Source organism: Pelodiscus sinensis, chromosome 2, assembly GCF_052426305.1.
Source record: "Pelodiscus sinensis isolate ZL-2025 chromosome 2, ASM5242630v1, whole genome shotgun sequence".
Taxonomy (NCBI): Eukaryota; Metazoa; Chordata; order Testudines; family Trionychidae; genus Pelodiscus; species Pelodiscus sinensis.
In genome coordinates, this window is record NC_143053.1 from 128,985,973 (window position 1) to 129,002,790 (window position 16,818).

Genomic DNA, 16,818 nt, shown 5'->3' on the forward strand with positions numbered 1-16,818 from the left:
GTAATTTATTGGCAACCGGAGTTGCAAATGAAGCCCGGGATTTAAATATCCAGGGCTTCATTTGCATGTTCCCAGGCGCCACCATTTTTAGTCTGAACTCCGTGACCGCGGCTACACGCGGCACAGCGTAGGTAGTTCGAATTAGAGATCCTAATTTGAACTACCTACTCCGTGCCGCGTGTAGCCGCGGTATCGGAGTTCGGACTAAGGGGGATTTAAGAATGGCGGTGCCCAGGAACATGCAAAGGAAGCCCGGGATATTTAAATCCTGGGCTTCATTTGCAACTTCGGTTGCCCTCATTTGCCTACCTAGCTCGAAGTAATGAGCTAGTGTAGACATACCCATAGAGACTAATAAAAATGTAGATGGAATACTTAGAACCCACTCTATCAGCCTCATTTACTATCAACAGTCTAATTGACAATATATATTTTTTTCTCTCTTTTCCTCCCCATTTCCTCTCTTTTTCTGCTATTTATTTGTCCCCTGGACTCTTTGACTCCATTCATCTGAAGAAGTGGGTTGTACCCACAAAAGCTCATAATGACATTTTTTCGTAGTCTCTAAGGGTATGCCTACACTAGCCCTCTTTTTCAAATTAGGGTGGCTAATGTAGGCATTTGAACTTGCAAATGAAGCCCGGGATTTAAATATCCCAGGCTTTATTTGCATCTTCCCATCCAGGCGCCATTTTTAAATCCCCTTAGTCTGAACTAACTGCTACACGCGGCAGTCAAACGTTAACTCAAACTAAGTCCTTAGTTCGAGTTAACTGTTACACCTCATTCCACGAGGTGTAACAGTTAACTCGAACTAAGGACTTAGTTCAAATTACCATCTTCACAAGGGACACATCTTCACAAGAGACAGGGACAACCTGCTCCTCCTGCATTTATAAATATGCACTGTAATTCTAGCTAACATCCTGCCTTTGAGTACAAAATAACTGTAGGTACAGATAGCATCTCGGGATATTTTGTAAACAATAGCATGCTTATTACATATGTAACTATACTATAGCTCTAAGATCTGCTGGCATATGTTTTATTGGTCAATTAACACACATTTTGGGTGTTTTGTGTGGTTGAGTGCTTTTTAACCACCTGAGGCATGTATTAATGTACCAATAAAACATACCCTGGAGTGCCTTAATTCTATTACAATATAGGTCTTTAAGCTTCAATTAATTTATCTAAACTACCTTTTTGAAATATATTTTCTCTTTTTTTAATATTACCTTCCACTATGTAAAATAGAAAAGACATCTTAGTAGTCAGAGGGTGGACTTGAAAAAGTCTTTATTGCTACAGCTATTTTTTTTGTTCTTTATAATCTTATTTTACAAATCTCTTAATTTGAATCCCTGTTCTGTTTGTCATCTGAATACTAAATCTTTTTCTTCTTCCTCTCAACATCTGTTGTTCTATTTTTCCATTTCCTCTCTCCTTCCTATTCTTTACATAGTCCACACTCAGGAAAAATACTTTAGTTAGTGCATTTTCCCCTCTGTTGAGAACATGCCCATCCTCTGGTCTGTATGCATCATTGCTTGATAAATTGCTGTACTGGTTTTAGTGCTGAGTTTTCAAAGTAATCTCAGTCTGGTTTCATAAGTTCCAGTCCAGAAAGCACTTACACACACAAACACATAATGAATTTTACACAGGTGATTAAGCTCCTCAAGTTCAATGAGGCTATCCATCTATGGAAGTATTTGCTGTGTCAGGATTCTAGTTTGTGTGCCCAAACTCAGGCTAGTTTGAGGGATGCAATTTGGGGTGACCAAGTTTTGAGTCCATGCAATATTTTTGATCTGACAGTATTGTGCCCATATTAGTTATTGTTGTTAGATAATCTACATTTTTAGTGTAAATACGTATCACTTAGGCATGCAAATTTAGGAAAATGCAGAAAGAACAAAGAAAAGCAAAACATAATGATGTAATTTTGATTCCAGAAAATGAGAGGCTATTTTTGGAAGTGTTGCCTTTGAAAATGTGATCTGACTTTAAGTAATAAATCAGGAACGCCTGATTTAGCTTTTTGAGTGATATCAAAACTTTTAAAACTTATCTTTGCCACTTCTGAATTGCTAATAAATCAAGCAGCTGAATTTGAAAGAAATAACCATCTAGTTCAGGAGTCCACCAGCTGCAGCATTTGCTAGGAAGTAGCTATGGGAAGGTTTGACTTTCAAACAGAAAAGGTAAATTAGTTTTCTCTGAAATGCTACAGCCAGGTTGGGAAGGGCACTTTCTCTTTGAAGTTTGGCCACTAGCACTTCTCTAGCAGCTGAACTTCAAAGAGAAATATTGTTTCTCTTCCTTTTTGGTTTCTGTACTCCGTATCCTTTGAGAGGTAGCTACTTTATTTCTAGGGTTTCACTTAAGAAAAAAATAGATGCTTTTGAATTATTTATATAAAATTATTAAGTTCAAGTTTCACAGAGACTTGTTCACATGAACAAAAGCTAAACGGGATAAGGGAGACAATACAACATATTTTAGGCATGTAATTTGAAAAATAATTGAAAATAAGAAAGCGAAAATGAGGGAAACAAGATAGTAACTGTTTTGCCATTTCTCCTTTCCCATTTATCCATCTTTACATTATGGGATATTCCACTGTCAAGCACAGAATCTAAATTTTGAAAAAAGAGTATTAGGTCATCTAGTCCATCTTGTGCATGTTTTGTTCAGTATATTTTTAAACATGCTGAAAAGTATCTACCACTATAATGTCAGTAGATTATTTAATTGATTATCAACGTAAGAGATCAGAACCTACCCAATGGTAGGCTTTCCTGATTTTCATACTTGAGTCTTAAGACCCAGTGCTTCCTGTCTCAAAAACTCAGGAATTGGGTATCCAGAATATAGAATATCTATAGAAAATCTTAGCATTAGCTAATATCTCAAGGATTCCCTTTCTACAAGTTCTGTAGGATATTCTGAATCATCAACATCTTGCAGGTTATGTCTCTTTACCCAATCTCCACCAATCTATGCAGAGTTCTTATTCTCACTTCTAAAATTGGGTAAATATGCATATTGATTATAAAAACTAATTAAGTACCAATATTTATTTATGTCTTCCATTAAAGATTTTTTTATTCACATGTTTCTTCAAATTACTTAGATGACAGTTTTATTTGTGTTTCTTGACTTAGTTTTCTTTATGTTAGTAGAATTTCAGATTTGCATAGCAATTTTTTTTCTGTTAGGCATTTTAAATGTGACGATTTTAATCTATGCTAGAAAAGACAAGTCCAGGGCTTCTTTAACACTGTTACTATAATAACAATGCAAGCTGAAACACAAATGTGATAAGCAAGTAATCAAGCTACATTAGCATTCAACATCATCTTTTAAAATATTGGTCTTCCACAAGCCAAGAAATCTCTGCATGCTGTTCCAATGGTGTCTAATAGCTGGTTTGTCTCAAAATTTGTGTGATAAGGACAGAATCTTTAAAAATAGTCCTCGTCCCTTGATTTGGAGAAGGGTTTACTTAGCTCTAAATAATGGGTTCTAAATTAATGAGACATTAAATAGTAAGATCAACCAAATTGCTTAAAGCAGGTTTTTCTGACCTAAGATAGTACTTTACAGAGAGGAAGTAGCTTACCAGTTTTTGAGGTTACCAAGCTATCTTCATGCAGTGGGCTGCAGGACAATAATTTTAATAGACTTTTATAGACAAGACCTTTATTCCATATTGCAATTTTTGTCTATGACAATATATGATGTTTTTCATCCAGTGTGCTAAATGCCCCAGAAATATCTATGGGTATGTCTAGCCTATATGGCTCTGCTGCCAGAGCCATGTAAACTAGCTTACCCGACATAGTCAATGAAGCGGGGATTTAAATAATCCCGCTTCATTAAAATAAAAATGGCCGCCGCGCTGTGCTGACAATTAGCTGATCCGAGGTGAAAGGAGGTTTACGGAAGCAGTCGACAAAGGTTTCCCTTGTCAACTGATCTGCGTCTAGACTCCCGCATTGAGCCAGATCAGCAATTTGTCAGCACAGCGTGGCAGCTATTTTTATTTTAACGAAGCAGGGATTATTTAAATCCCCGCTTCATTGACTATGTTGGGAAAGCTAGTTTACATGGTTCTTTCAGCAGAACCATGTAGTCTAGACATACCCTATGGCTGTGTCCAGACTCCATGCCTCCGTCGACGGAGGCATGTAGATTAGCCAGCTCGGAAGAGGGAAATGAAGCCGCGATTAAAATAATCGCGGCTTCATTTAAATTTAAATGGCTGCCCCGATCTGCCGATCAGCTGTTTGTCGGCAGATCGGGGGAGTCTGGACGCGATGCCCCGACAAAGAAGCCTTTCTTCATCGACACAGGTAAGCCTCGTGAAACCAGGTTTACCTGTGTCGATGAAGAAAGGCTTCTTTGTCGGGGCATCGCGTCCAGACTCTCCCGATCTGCCGACAAACAGCTGATCGGCAGATCGGGGCAGCCATTTAAATTTAAATGAAGCCGCGATTATTTTAATCGCGGCTTCATTTCCCTCTTCCGAGCTGGCTAATCTACATGCCTCCGTCGACGGAGGCATGGAGTCTGGACACAGCCTATGAGTGTAGCCAGAGTTTCACTATTCTCTTGTATGAACTCACACAGAAAAAATGATAAAATAAAAACACTATCACCTATGGATGGATGGTTTTTACAAAATAAGTACTGACTCCTCAGTCCTCATCCACAAAGGAAACCTGAATAATACCTTAAAAAGATGACTATAAAAGCTTAAATTCATAATTTTGCTAGATGTTGAAAACGGTTTATTACAATACTCTGTAAGAGTATGTCTACACTACAAAGTTAATTCGAACTAATGGACGTTAGTTCTAATTAACTTTGATAGGCGCAACACTAGCGCGCCGCTAGTTCGAACTTAATTCGAACTAGCGGAGCGCTTAGTTCGAACTAGGTAAACCTCATTCTACGAGGACTAAGCCTAGCTCGAAATTACTAGTTCGAATTAAGGGGTGCGTAGCCCCTTAATTCGAACTAGTGGGAGGCTAGCCCTCCCCAGCTTTCCCTGGTGGCCACTCTGGCCAACACCAGGGAAACTCTTTTGCCCCCCTCCCGGCCCCGGATCCCTTAAAGGGGCACGGGCTGGCTACGGTGCCCGTGCCAGGTGCAAGCCTGCCAGCGCCCAGCCAGCAGACCCTGCACCTGGCACGGATCGAGCCACCCACCCGATGCCCCCGAGCTCTCCCCCTCTTCCCGGGACCAGGCTGGCGGTTCCCGGGAGCTTGCTCGGGACCGCAAGAGGCGGGCACCCGCCTGGTCCAGTGCAGACATCGTGGACCTTGTCCATGACCGCCGCACTAGGCACAGGAAAGTGGCCATCTAGGGCAGGAGACCTGTCACCCTGGCCACCCAGGAGCAGATTTGCCTGAAAATCCAGGTGGTCCACTGAGACCCCTGACCCTGAGCTTACAATGGCCGTACTGGGTCAGACCAAAGGACCATCTAGCCCAGTAGCCTGTCTGCCGACAGCGGCCAACCCTAGGGACCCTGGAGGGGATGGACCAAAGACAGTGACCAAGCCATTTGTCTCGTGCCATCCCTCTCCAGCCTTCCACAAACTTCGGGCAGGGACACCACTCCTACCCCCTGGCTAATACCACTCCATGGACCCAACCTCCATGACTTGATCTCACTTCTCTTTAAACTCTGTTCTAGTTCTAGCCTTCACAGCCTCCTGCAGCAAGGAGTTCCACAGGTTGATTCTTTGCTTTGTGAAGAACAACTTTCTGTTACTAGTTTGAAGCCTGCTACCCATTCCTTTCCTTTGGTGTCCTCTAGTCCTTCTATTATGGGAACTAATGAAGAACTTTTCTTGATGCACCCTCTCCACCCTACTCATACTTTTATAGACCTCTATCCTATCCCCCCTCAGTCTCCTCTTTTCTAAATTGAAAAGTCCCAGTCTCTTTAGCCTCTCTTCATATGGGACCTGTTCCAAACTTCTGATCATTTTAGTTGCCCTCCTCTCTCCCACCTCCTTTTCCCAGTCTCTCCGAGTTTTGTTCAATAAAGAGAGATTCTATTTTTGACCACACGTTTTCTTATTTTGTACATCAGGAAGGGGGGCTAGGGAAGGGTAAGTGGAAGGAGGTGACGGAGGAATGGGGTATGAGCCCCCGATGGGGAGGACTGGGTTGGCTCTGCGGGTTTCTGGGGGTGGAAGCTCTCCTGCAGCCCCCCAGTTGCCTCCTCTCCCCAGATGGCAGCCTGCGGCAAGTGCAGCCGGTCTGATGGCCGAGTGCTGTGATGTGCCCAGTGTGGGCACTCAGGGCAATCCAAGCCAGGACTGCTTTGCAAGCGGGGCACCCCTGAGAACTGCCTGTCCGGGGTGGGGGTCGGGTCCCTTTAAGCACAGCCTTCGGCTAGCCTGAGGCAGCAGCTCCACGCTCTAAGTCCTCATCTGATGCCCTGCCGGCACTGCTTCCGGCCATCCTTAACCCCAGTTCAGGGTCCACTTAATGTGGACATGCTAGTTCGAATTAGCAAAACGCTAATTCGAACTAGTTTTTTAGTCTGGATCTGTTAGTTCGAATTAGCTTAGGTCAAATTAATAAATTTGAACTAAGTTAGTTTGAATTAGCGCTGTAGTGTAGACATACCCAAATATACTAGTCCCTCTTTTTTGTCCAATGACTAGAAACATGACAACTGGCCACTTCATCAGGAGTGGTCTCTAACAATTTGGGTTCATTGAGTATGCCAAAAAATCTGCTCCTCCTTTTATTTAGCTGTGACATTCTGAGTGCCTTTCCCAGACCTAAAAAAGAGCAATGTGTAGCTTTGAAGTAGGAATAAGAGATCCTCCGGAATAGGGCTTTATTCCGGAGGATCGGGCCAGTCTAGACGCTTTTTTTCCGGCTTTTCCCCAAGCCGGGAAAAAAGCGGCGGACATGTTTATTTAAATCCACGGGGGATATTTAAATCCCCCGCGGATTTCCCTATTCCCACTTTCAAAATTAGCATGCCCCTTCCGAAAAAGGGGCCAGTGTTGACGTAGCCTTTAAGATTACAGTTTGCAAAGCTGCATGGAAATTCTTTAGAATAAGTTTGGGAGTTTGGATGCCCATCTTGAGATTCCTTAAAGGGTGTAGACCACAACAGCACTTTTTGAAAGTCAAGCCTCTGCTAAGCATCTCAATTTGGGTACCCAACATCATTAAGTCCCTTAGGAAAATCTAGCTCATCATTTTTGTGCCAGTAGACAGTAGTTTCACTCATTTCTTCCTGTAATATAACCTCTGTAATTAGGTTATTAACTATTATTCTGTTGTATTTATTTAGATAGAGGTCAGTATGCAAAATTGAGAACAATGTATATCTCCTTCTCTGAAAAGCGTAGCTTAAAATCAGACCAAAACCATACACACATACAAACACAAAAACACAATAAAAAGATGTATAGAAAGTAGAGGAAGGAAAGATTTGGTTTAGAAGATTATGGGGTGTTACATTTTGGCTATGCACATTTCCAAATGGTTCCAGGTGAATGTTTTGTTTTAAACTCACCCATTGTTAAGAACTAACATTCTTGACAGTGATTATGATTTAGGATAGAGTTGTAAAGAGAAGGAAGAAAGGAGCTGTGGTATTAATGAGATAGAAGGAGTATAGAAGGAGGGGGAAAGGAGCATTAAAATGGATGAATCTAGGCAGATGAGTAAAGTGAGATGTGGAGTTGGAAGCATGAATAAATCTGGGCTGTGGAGGGAAGAAGGAGATTAATGACATGGCACAAAACCAATAATCAATACTACGCGGAAGGTGAATGGTTCAGTAATGAGCCCAGTCCTCTGGTTCCTGCTTCTCATGGAGGCTTTTTGGAAACAGTTAAGGAGTTTTAGTAGGCTATTCCCAGAGGTCCTAATCCAAAGGCAAGAGATAATTTTCATTGATTTCATGGATCAAGGCCAGAAAGGTGCTTGGGAGGAGTGCCTGATACAGGGTAGTGATGGGGAATTTCTGTGGCAGTGTCCGAGAGAAATTTCCACGTTGTTTCATTTCCTCATTTTTCTACAAAACTATTAATTTTTCAATTGTTTCTAGTTCTCAAATCTTTATTATGAATCTTCTGATATTTGATGTTTTGCACAGAGCCCAAGCTCCTGAGATTGTAAAAATCTCAGCTTTTATTGTTAGCCATACATAAATTCTCTAAGCCTCACGATTGCAGTCAAAGTGGTTCAAAGCCAGAAAACAAGTGAAACAAAAACAATTGGAAAAAAAATCACAATGCACTATATTGTTTTCATTCTCTTTGGCTACGTCTAGACTGGCATGATTTTCCTCAAATGCTTTTAATGAAAAAGATTTTCCGTTAAAAGCATTTTCGGAAAAGAGCGTCTAAATTGGCATGGATGCTTTTCCGCAAAAGCACTTTTTGTGGAAAAGCGTCCGTGCCAATCTAGACATGGTTTTGCGCAAGAAAGCTCCGATCGCCATTTTCGCCATCGGGGCTTTTTTGCACAAAACAATACCGCGTTGTCTACACTGGCCCTCTTCCGCAAAAGCATTTGCGCAAGAGGGTTTTTGCCCGAAGGGGAGCAGCATAGTATTTGCGGAAGAACACTGACAATCTTACATGAGATCGTCAGTGTTCTTGCGGAAATTCAAGTGGCCAGTGTAGACAGCTGGAAAGTTTTTGCTTTTGTGGAAAAACTCGCCAATCTAGACACAGCCACTATGTGGAAATCATGATTTCTGATTTCTGGGGTTGGTCGTATTGGTCCCCTCAATTAGTTTGACGAGAGTTCTTATATATTATTTTAATATTTACCTGATTATTAATGTACATTTACATATCAGCATTTTTCTTCTTTCACTATATATCTTGTATCTAAAAAGACCAGTATGGTATCTTAAGTCATTTTCAAAAGTGTCTCATTACTTCATTCTTTGCCTTTAAAACCTTTAGGAAAAAATATTTTAATTACTATACAAATAGTGGTAGGCTTTTTGGAACCATAAAGTATTAAAACCACCCAGATTATCCCATAGAAGCAGTTCCATTTTATATGGGGAAGGCAAGATACCGTCTGCCACATCAATCAGACAGAAGAGGAATTTGTCGTTAATAGAGACAGTTGGAAAGTTTCTAATTAAACAGGTCTTAAATGGTGCTTCCAGGCGTTGGGCTTGGTCTATGTACAGCAGTGGAGGTCACCCATTAATAACATTCTGAAATTCACCAGAATATTCACAAATTACAGTGATGGATGGAGTCCTAATGACTGCCAGTTGTGTGTTTTAGCAGGAGAATTAGTGCTTTGTGTTTAATAATTATGATTCTCTCATTAGAAACAGATTTACAGCCTTGAAATGATATTAATTATACCTAACTCTTATATTGTGCTTTTCACCATGGTTTTGTAGGGAATGATTGAGATGTGAAATAACGTACAACTTACATAATAGATCAAACTTACATAATTTGATCAGTCATGTATAATGGGACTGACACTTGGTCTCTTAGGACTTGATCTAAATCCCATTGGTTTTGATGGAAAAATTCCCACTGATTTAAATAGACTTTCTAATAATGACATCACCAATGTGGTGGATGTAAAATGGACTGATAAACCTGATGAAGGGAGCAGAATAATTTTGACATAAAGAATCCTTAATAAAAACAGAGTGGTTCAGTCCCAGTTTTTGTTTGCTTTCTTTTGATGGAGTGAGGATTCATCTACATTTGCTAGATTTCTTATGAGCAGCCAACATTAAAAACAAAGTGCACTTTTCTCCTACATTCAGAAATTCACCAAAGTGGATGACACTATTGAGAATGTGAAAATTAAGGAACAAGAACCCAAATGAATGTCTAAATCCAGTTAAAAGTCAATGGCACTTAGACTTCTATATCATAAGAACATAAGAATGGCCGTACTGGGTAAGACCAAAGGTCCATCTAGCCTAGTATCCTGTCTACCAACAGTGGCCAGCACCAGGTGCCCCAGAGAGAGTGGACCGAAGACAATGATCAAGCAATTTGTCTTCTGCCATCCCTCTCCAGCCTCTGACAGACAGAGGCCAAGGACACCATTTTATCCCCTGGCTAATAGCCTTTTATGGACCTAACCTCCATGAAATTATCTAGCTTCTCTTTAAACTCTATTATAGTCCTAGGCTTCACAGCCTCCTCTGGCAAGGAGTTCCACAGATTGACTACACGCTGTGTGAAGAAGAACTTTCTTTTATTAGTAATTTCCTGCTCCCCATTAATTTCATTTGGTGTCCTATAGTTCTTCTAATTAGGGAACTAATAAATAACTTTTCTTTATCGGCCCTCTCCACACCACTCATGATTTTATAGACCTCTATCATATCCCCCTCTATCATATCTCCTCTTTTCTAAACTGAAAAGTCCCAGTCTCTTTAACCTCTCCTCATATAGGACCCGTTCCAAACCCCTAATCATTTTAGTTGCCCTTTTCTGAACCCTTTCCAAGGCCAAAATATCCTTTTTGAGGTGAGGAGCCCACATCTTTACACAGTATTCAAGATGTGGGCATACCACAGTTTTATACAGGGGCAGTAAGATATTCTGAGTCCTATTTTCTATCCCTTTCCTAATAATTCCTAACATCCTATTTGCCTTTTTGACCGTCGCTGCACACTGCGTGGAAGTTTTCAGAGAACTGTCCATGATAACTCCAAGATCTCTTTCCTGATTTGTCGTAGCCAAATTAGCCCCCATCATACTGTACGTATAGTTGGGGTTATTTCTCCCGATGTGCACTACCTTACACTTATCCACATTAAATTTCATTTGCCATTTTGTTGCCCAATCACTCAGTTTGGTGAGATCTTCTTGGAGTCCCTCACAGTCTGCTTCTGTCTTGACTATCCTAAACAGTTTTGTATCATCTGCAAACTTTACTACCTCACTCCTTACCCCTTTCTCCAGATCATTTATGAGTAAGTTGAAAAGGATTGGTCCCAGGACTGACCCTTGGGGTACACCACTAGTTACCCCTCTCCAATCTGAAAATTTACCATTTATTCCTACCCTTTGTTTCCTGTCTTTTAACCAGTTCTCAATCCAAGAAAGGACCTTCCCTCTTATCCCATGGCCATGTAATTTACACAAGAGCCTTTGGTGAGGGACCTTGTCAAAGGCTTTCTGAAAATCCAAGTATACTACATCTATTGGATCCCCCTTGTCCGCATGTTTGTTAACCCCTTCAAAGAACTCTAATAGATTAGTAAGACAGGATTTCCCTTTACAGAAGCCATGTTGACTTTTGTCCAACAAATTATGTTCTTCTACATGCTTCACAATTTTATTCTTTACTATTGTTTCAACCAATTTGCCCGGTACTGAAGTTAGACTTACCGGTCTGTAATTGCCAGGATCGCCTCTAGAGCCCTTTTTAAATATTGGTGTCACGTTGGTTACCTTCCAGTCATCAGGTACGGAAGCCGATTTAAAGGATAGGTTACAAACCACAGATAATAGCTCAGCAATTTCCCATTTGAGTTCTTTTAGAACCCTTGGATGAATGCCATCCGGTCCTGGAGATTTGTTAACAATACGTTTTTCTATTTGTTCCCAACCCTCCTCTAATGACACTTCAATCCGGGACAGTTCCTCAGATTCATCACCCACAAAGGACGGTGCAGATTCAGGAATCTCCCCAATGTCCTCAGCCGTGAAGACTGAAGCAAAGAAATCATTTAGTTTCTCCGCAATGGCTTTATCGTCCTTGATTGCTCCTTTTATAGCTGGATCATCTAGGGGACTCACAGGTTTTTTAGCAGGCTTCCTGCTTCTAATGTACTTAAAAAACATTTTGTTATTTCTTTTTGAGTTTTTGGCTAGCTGTTCCTCAAAATCTTTTTTCGTTTTTCTTATTACATTTTTACACTTGATTTGACAGTGTTTATGTTCTCTTCTATTTATCTCACTAGGATTGGACTTCCACTTCTTAAAAGATACCTTTTTGTCCCTCACTGCTTCTTTTACATGGTGGTTAAGCCACGGTGACTCTTCTTTAGGTCTCTTGCTATGTTTTTTAATTTGGGGTATACATTTAAGTTGGGCCTCTATTATGGTGTCTTTAAAAAGTTTCCATGCAGCTTGCAGGGATTTGGCTCTAGTCATTGTGCCTTTTAATTTCTATTTAACTAACCTCCTCATTTTTGTGTAATTCCCCTTTTTGAAATTAAATGCCAGGGTGCTGGACTGCTGAGGTGTTCTTCCCACCACAGGAATGTTGAATGTTATTATATTATGGTCACTATTCCCAAGCGGTCCTGTAACGGTTATATCCTGGACCTGATCCTGCACTCCACTAAGGACTAAATCGAGAATTGCCTCTCCCCTTGTGGGTTCCTGCACCAGCTGCTCCAAGAAGCAGTCATTTAAGCCATTGAGAAATTTTATCTCCGCTACTCTTCCTGAGGTGACATGTATCCAGTCAATATGGGGGTAATTAAAATCCCCCATTATTATAGAGTTCTTTATTTTGGTAGCCTCTCTAATCTCCCTTAGCATTTCAATGTCAGTATCGCTGTCCTGGTCAGGTGGTCGGTAATATATCCCTACTGCTAATTTCTTATTATTGGAGCATGGAATTACTATCCATAGTGATTCTAAATCACATAGGTTATTTTGAAATGTTAAACCCATTGTATTTAAGAATTACTTTAATAGAATTGGACATTTTTTTAAAGGCTAAGATTTTCAAAGACCATATTAAAACACGTGAAATAATGCAGCAAAATCAACTTGATCACCTTGTAATTTGTTTTTTGTAGGACTCTGCTTTCCATTTGGCCAAAGATATGATTGGCTGAGTTTGGACACTTCAAGAAACCTTGTGACCCAGTGAATAGGCCTGATGCATTCAGCTGAAAGAGTTGAAAATGTTGACCCTCACAGGAAATGAATACTTACGCCTCACCCACAATATAATTATGACCATCCAGAATCATGGTTTTAGTCAGTTAAATATTTGCATTTAGGACAAAGCGATAAAGTAAAGCTGATAGCACAACAATTTGTTCTGAGGACCACAAAATTAAAATCCATTGGCTGTATGTGGGGGGACAAGTCCTACCTTCCCCTGTCAGATACTTTAAAACATGGAGAGAAATGACTGTTACCATAATATTTTGATAGTAGCAACTCCAATTTAGCAAAGTCCTTAAGAAAATGAGCAATACCCTTTGACATCATTAAGACTCCTCACATGTGTAAGCACCTTGTTGAATTAGGACAAGAGCTCTGAAAGTACATACCTGAACTCAAATATAGCATTATTATTTGTTAATTTCGGTGCTATACATGAACACGAACATGACACAGCTCCTGTTTCAAGGAGTTTGCTTTCAAAGATTCTGATCCTTCAAGATCTGTGCAGACAGAACACACAATCTAAATGGAGTTCCATTGAAGACAGGGAGACTTTGCATAGTGCTCTTTGTGGGATCAGGGCCTTTATGCCCTTTACAGATGGTTGCAATTAGATTTTTAAAATGATATTTTTCACAAAATGTCATATTTTGCCAAAAATATTTCCATGATTTTGAAAGTGGTTTTTAACCAGCTCTAATGGACATTATAATCAGATACATAACATTGGCCTGCAAAGTACTATCACAGGATAGGTGTGCACTAGGAAATTATTTCAAAATAACAAAATTTGAAATAATAACTTCCAAACTAGCTATTTTGAAATAAGGTTATTCCCTGAGGAAAGCAGTTGTTATTTTGAAATAACCAGCCTCTTTTTTTAAAAACAACAGGCTTTGTAGTGTGGACACTTCACTTGTTATTTTGAAATAAGTGTAGACCAGGGCTTAAAGAAGAGATTTGTTAGTTTCTGTCTTTTACAAATGTGAAATGATTAACAAAAACAGGAGTAATGATCTTAGGCACTTAAATTGTGAAAGAGCAGCTGTGTGTTCCTGGTACATACCATGTACATCTTACACAGGTGTTAATTGCTTAAGCTAATGGCAGCATAGTGTTGTACTGAATTGTCACCTCATCAAAGCCCTTTACTGGGAAATGGAATAATATAATGTAGCAAAGACATTGTTCCGATGGAGAAGTCAGTATTATACAGTTGGTGGCTTGAAATGAATGCCAAATAGCATAAAAAAGAGCAGTTTATAAGCTTATGTTTCCCAGAATGAACTTTAAAGGAGTGACACATTGGATTTTAGTTGTCAGCAATCTTGTGCTGAAACAGTTTTTTGCCTTGTAACAGTGAAGTTGTTTTTTCAGAGGCTCTGTATCTCATTAATCCTTGCTCGAAGCCACATAATTAAAACCTTGCAAGGTATTCTCTGGTAAAATACATGTATTTTCTACATGATATTACACTGCAAATCCCCCTCCTTATACAATGGACCTTCTAACCTGGCACGCTCATAAAACGGAGATGCTGCCAAATAAATTGGTCGCTAGTGCTATCAGCATCCTGCAGTGTTTTTGTTAATTATCTTGCCATAGCGTCTGATGCAGATAGCAATCTTTCCAAAAGAGCAGACATTTAAAGGGGCAGAATTAATTAAAATTGATTCGTGCAGTCTGTCATTTGTGAGATCTGCTTTGAGACTTTGTCCCCCTCTCCCTCTCCCCCCCCGCACCCTTCCCTCTCTAATTCACGTTGTAATACATGGAACAGGTAGGATCCCAATCTTATAACACTAATTATTATGCTTGAATGGGATTTGTCTTTTGTGATAGGCTGTTCAATGCATGAAAAGCCATCAGAATTTAGTTCATTTGTGCAGTATCCAGGGGGAATAGCTCTTCCTTCCATCTTCTAGGATTGGAGAGAAAGGGGACTAGAAAGCAAATTCCAAAGTTATAAATGTACCACCAAGGTCATACTTTGATTTCACACTTGAAAAAGTATATCGTTGTAAGTGTACATTTCAGCTAGGATAACAAATGGTGAGGTGAAAGAGCAAAATAAGAGGGAAAATATACAGACACTGACAGAAGAACCAGATATCAAAATCATAGAATATTTGAACTGGATGGGACCTCAAGAGGACCTCCTGGTAGGACTAAGCATCATCTAAATCATCCCTGACAGATGTCTGTCTAATCAGCTCTTAAATATCTTCTATGATGTATATTCCACAATCTCCCTAGGCAATTCCTTCCAGTGTTTAACCAACCTGACAGTTAGGAAGTTTTTCCTAATGTGCAACCTGAACTTCCCTTGCTTCAAGAAGCCCATTGCTTCTTGTCTTGTCATCAGAGATTAAGGAGAATAATTTTTCTCCCTCTGCCTTGTAACACCCTTTTAGGTACTTGAAAGCTGCTATCAATGTCCCCTCTCAGTCTTCTCTTTTCTAAACTAAACATGCCCAATTATTTCAGTCTTCCCTCATATGTCTTGTTTTCTAAACCCTTAATCTTTTTTTTCTTTTCTCTAGACCTTCTCCAATTTCCCTGAAATATGGTGCCCAGAACTGGACACAATACTACAGTTGACACCTAATCAGCTCAGAGTAGAAGGGAAGAATTACTTCCCGTGTCTTGCTCACAACACTCCTATTAATGCTTCTCACAATGTTTGCTGCTGCTGCTTCTTCTTCTTTTTTTTTTCCAACACTGTTGACTCATATTTAGCTTGTGGTCCACTATGACCCCTAGATCCTTTTCTGCCGTACTCCTTCCTAGACAGTCGCTTCCCATTCTGTATGTGTGAAACTGATTGTTCCCTCCTAAGTAGAATACTTTGCATTTGCCCTTATTGAGCTGCATCATATTTACCTCAGATCATTTCTCCAGTTTGTCCACATCATTTTTATTTATAACCTTATCCTCCAAAGCGGCTTGCAACCTCTCCCAGCTTGATATCATCTGCAAAAATGAACTGCTATCATCTATTTATGACTTGCACAGAGTATATTCCTCAAGGCATTGAGATTCATCAATCAACCCCATTGCTTGTAGTTGTCTGCCTATATTAGAGATGGAAAAACTTAGAAAACAGATGAAGAAGTGGGTTGTACCCACAAAAGCTCATGATACCATCTACATATTTTATTAGTTTTTGAGGTGCTGCTAGACTATTCATTGTGGTTTTTTAAAGTTTTTCCAGTTACAGACTAACTTGACTGTTCTCCTGAAGCTTTTATATTAGAGACGGTCAACTGAAATGATGCTGGAAGGTTTCAGTGCTTGGATTCATCTGTGACAAACTATGGCCAAGATTTCTTTAAGGGTCTAATGATTTTCTGGGTGTCTAACTAAAGGTACCTCTTTTCAGAGAGTGCTGAGTTCCCTTTAGAGGAATGGGTTTGACATTTACAATCATCAGTCACTGTTGAAAAACTTAGTCAATGTCCTTATATAAACACATTCTGCAAACGTCATTGGAAGATTTTAATAAGTTGAGATATTTATGTGTAAAATCAAAACACATTTATAGAGAAACAAATTTCCCTTGGCTATAGACAACCTGTTTTCCCTAAGGAACATTCTGTTTCTTTATAATGAGTATGAACATAATAACGGGCATTCTGAGTGAGACCAAAGATCCATCTAGCCCATTATCCTGTCTTCCAACAATGACCAATTGCAGATGCCCCAGAGATGATGAACAAAACAGATAATCCTCCAGTGATCCCTTCCCTGTCATCCATTTTTAGCCTCTGACAAACAAAGGCTAGGCATATCATTCCTACTCATTCTGACTAATAGCTAAGGCTCGACAAGCTATAGAATCTACTCGACAATCTATAGAATCTACTCACCTATGGCGAGTAGATTTCAGCCACGTGCCCCGTTTACCAGCA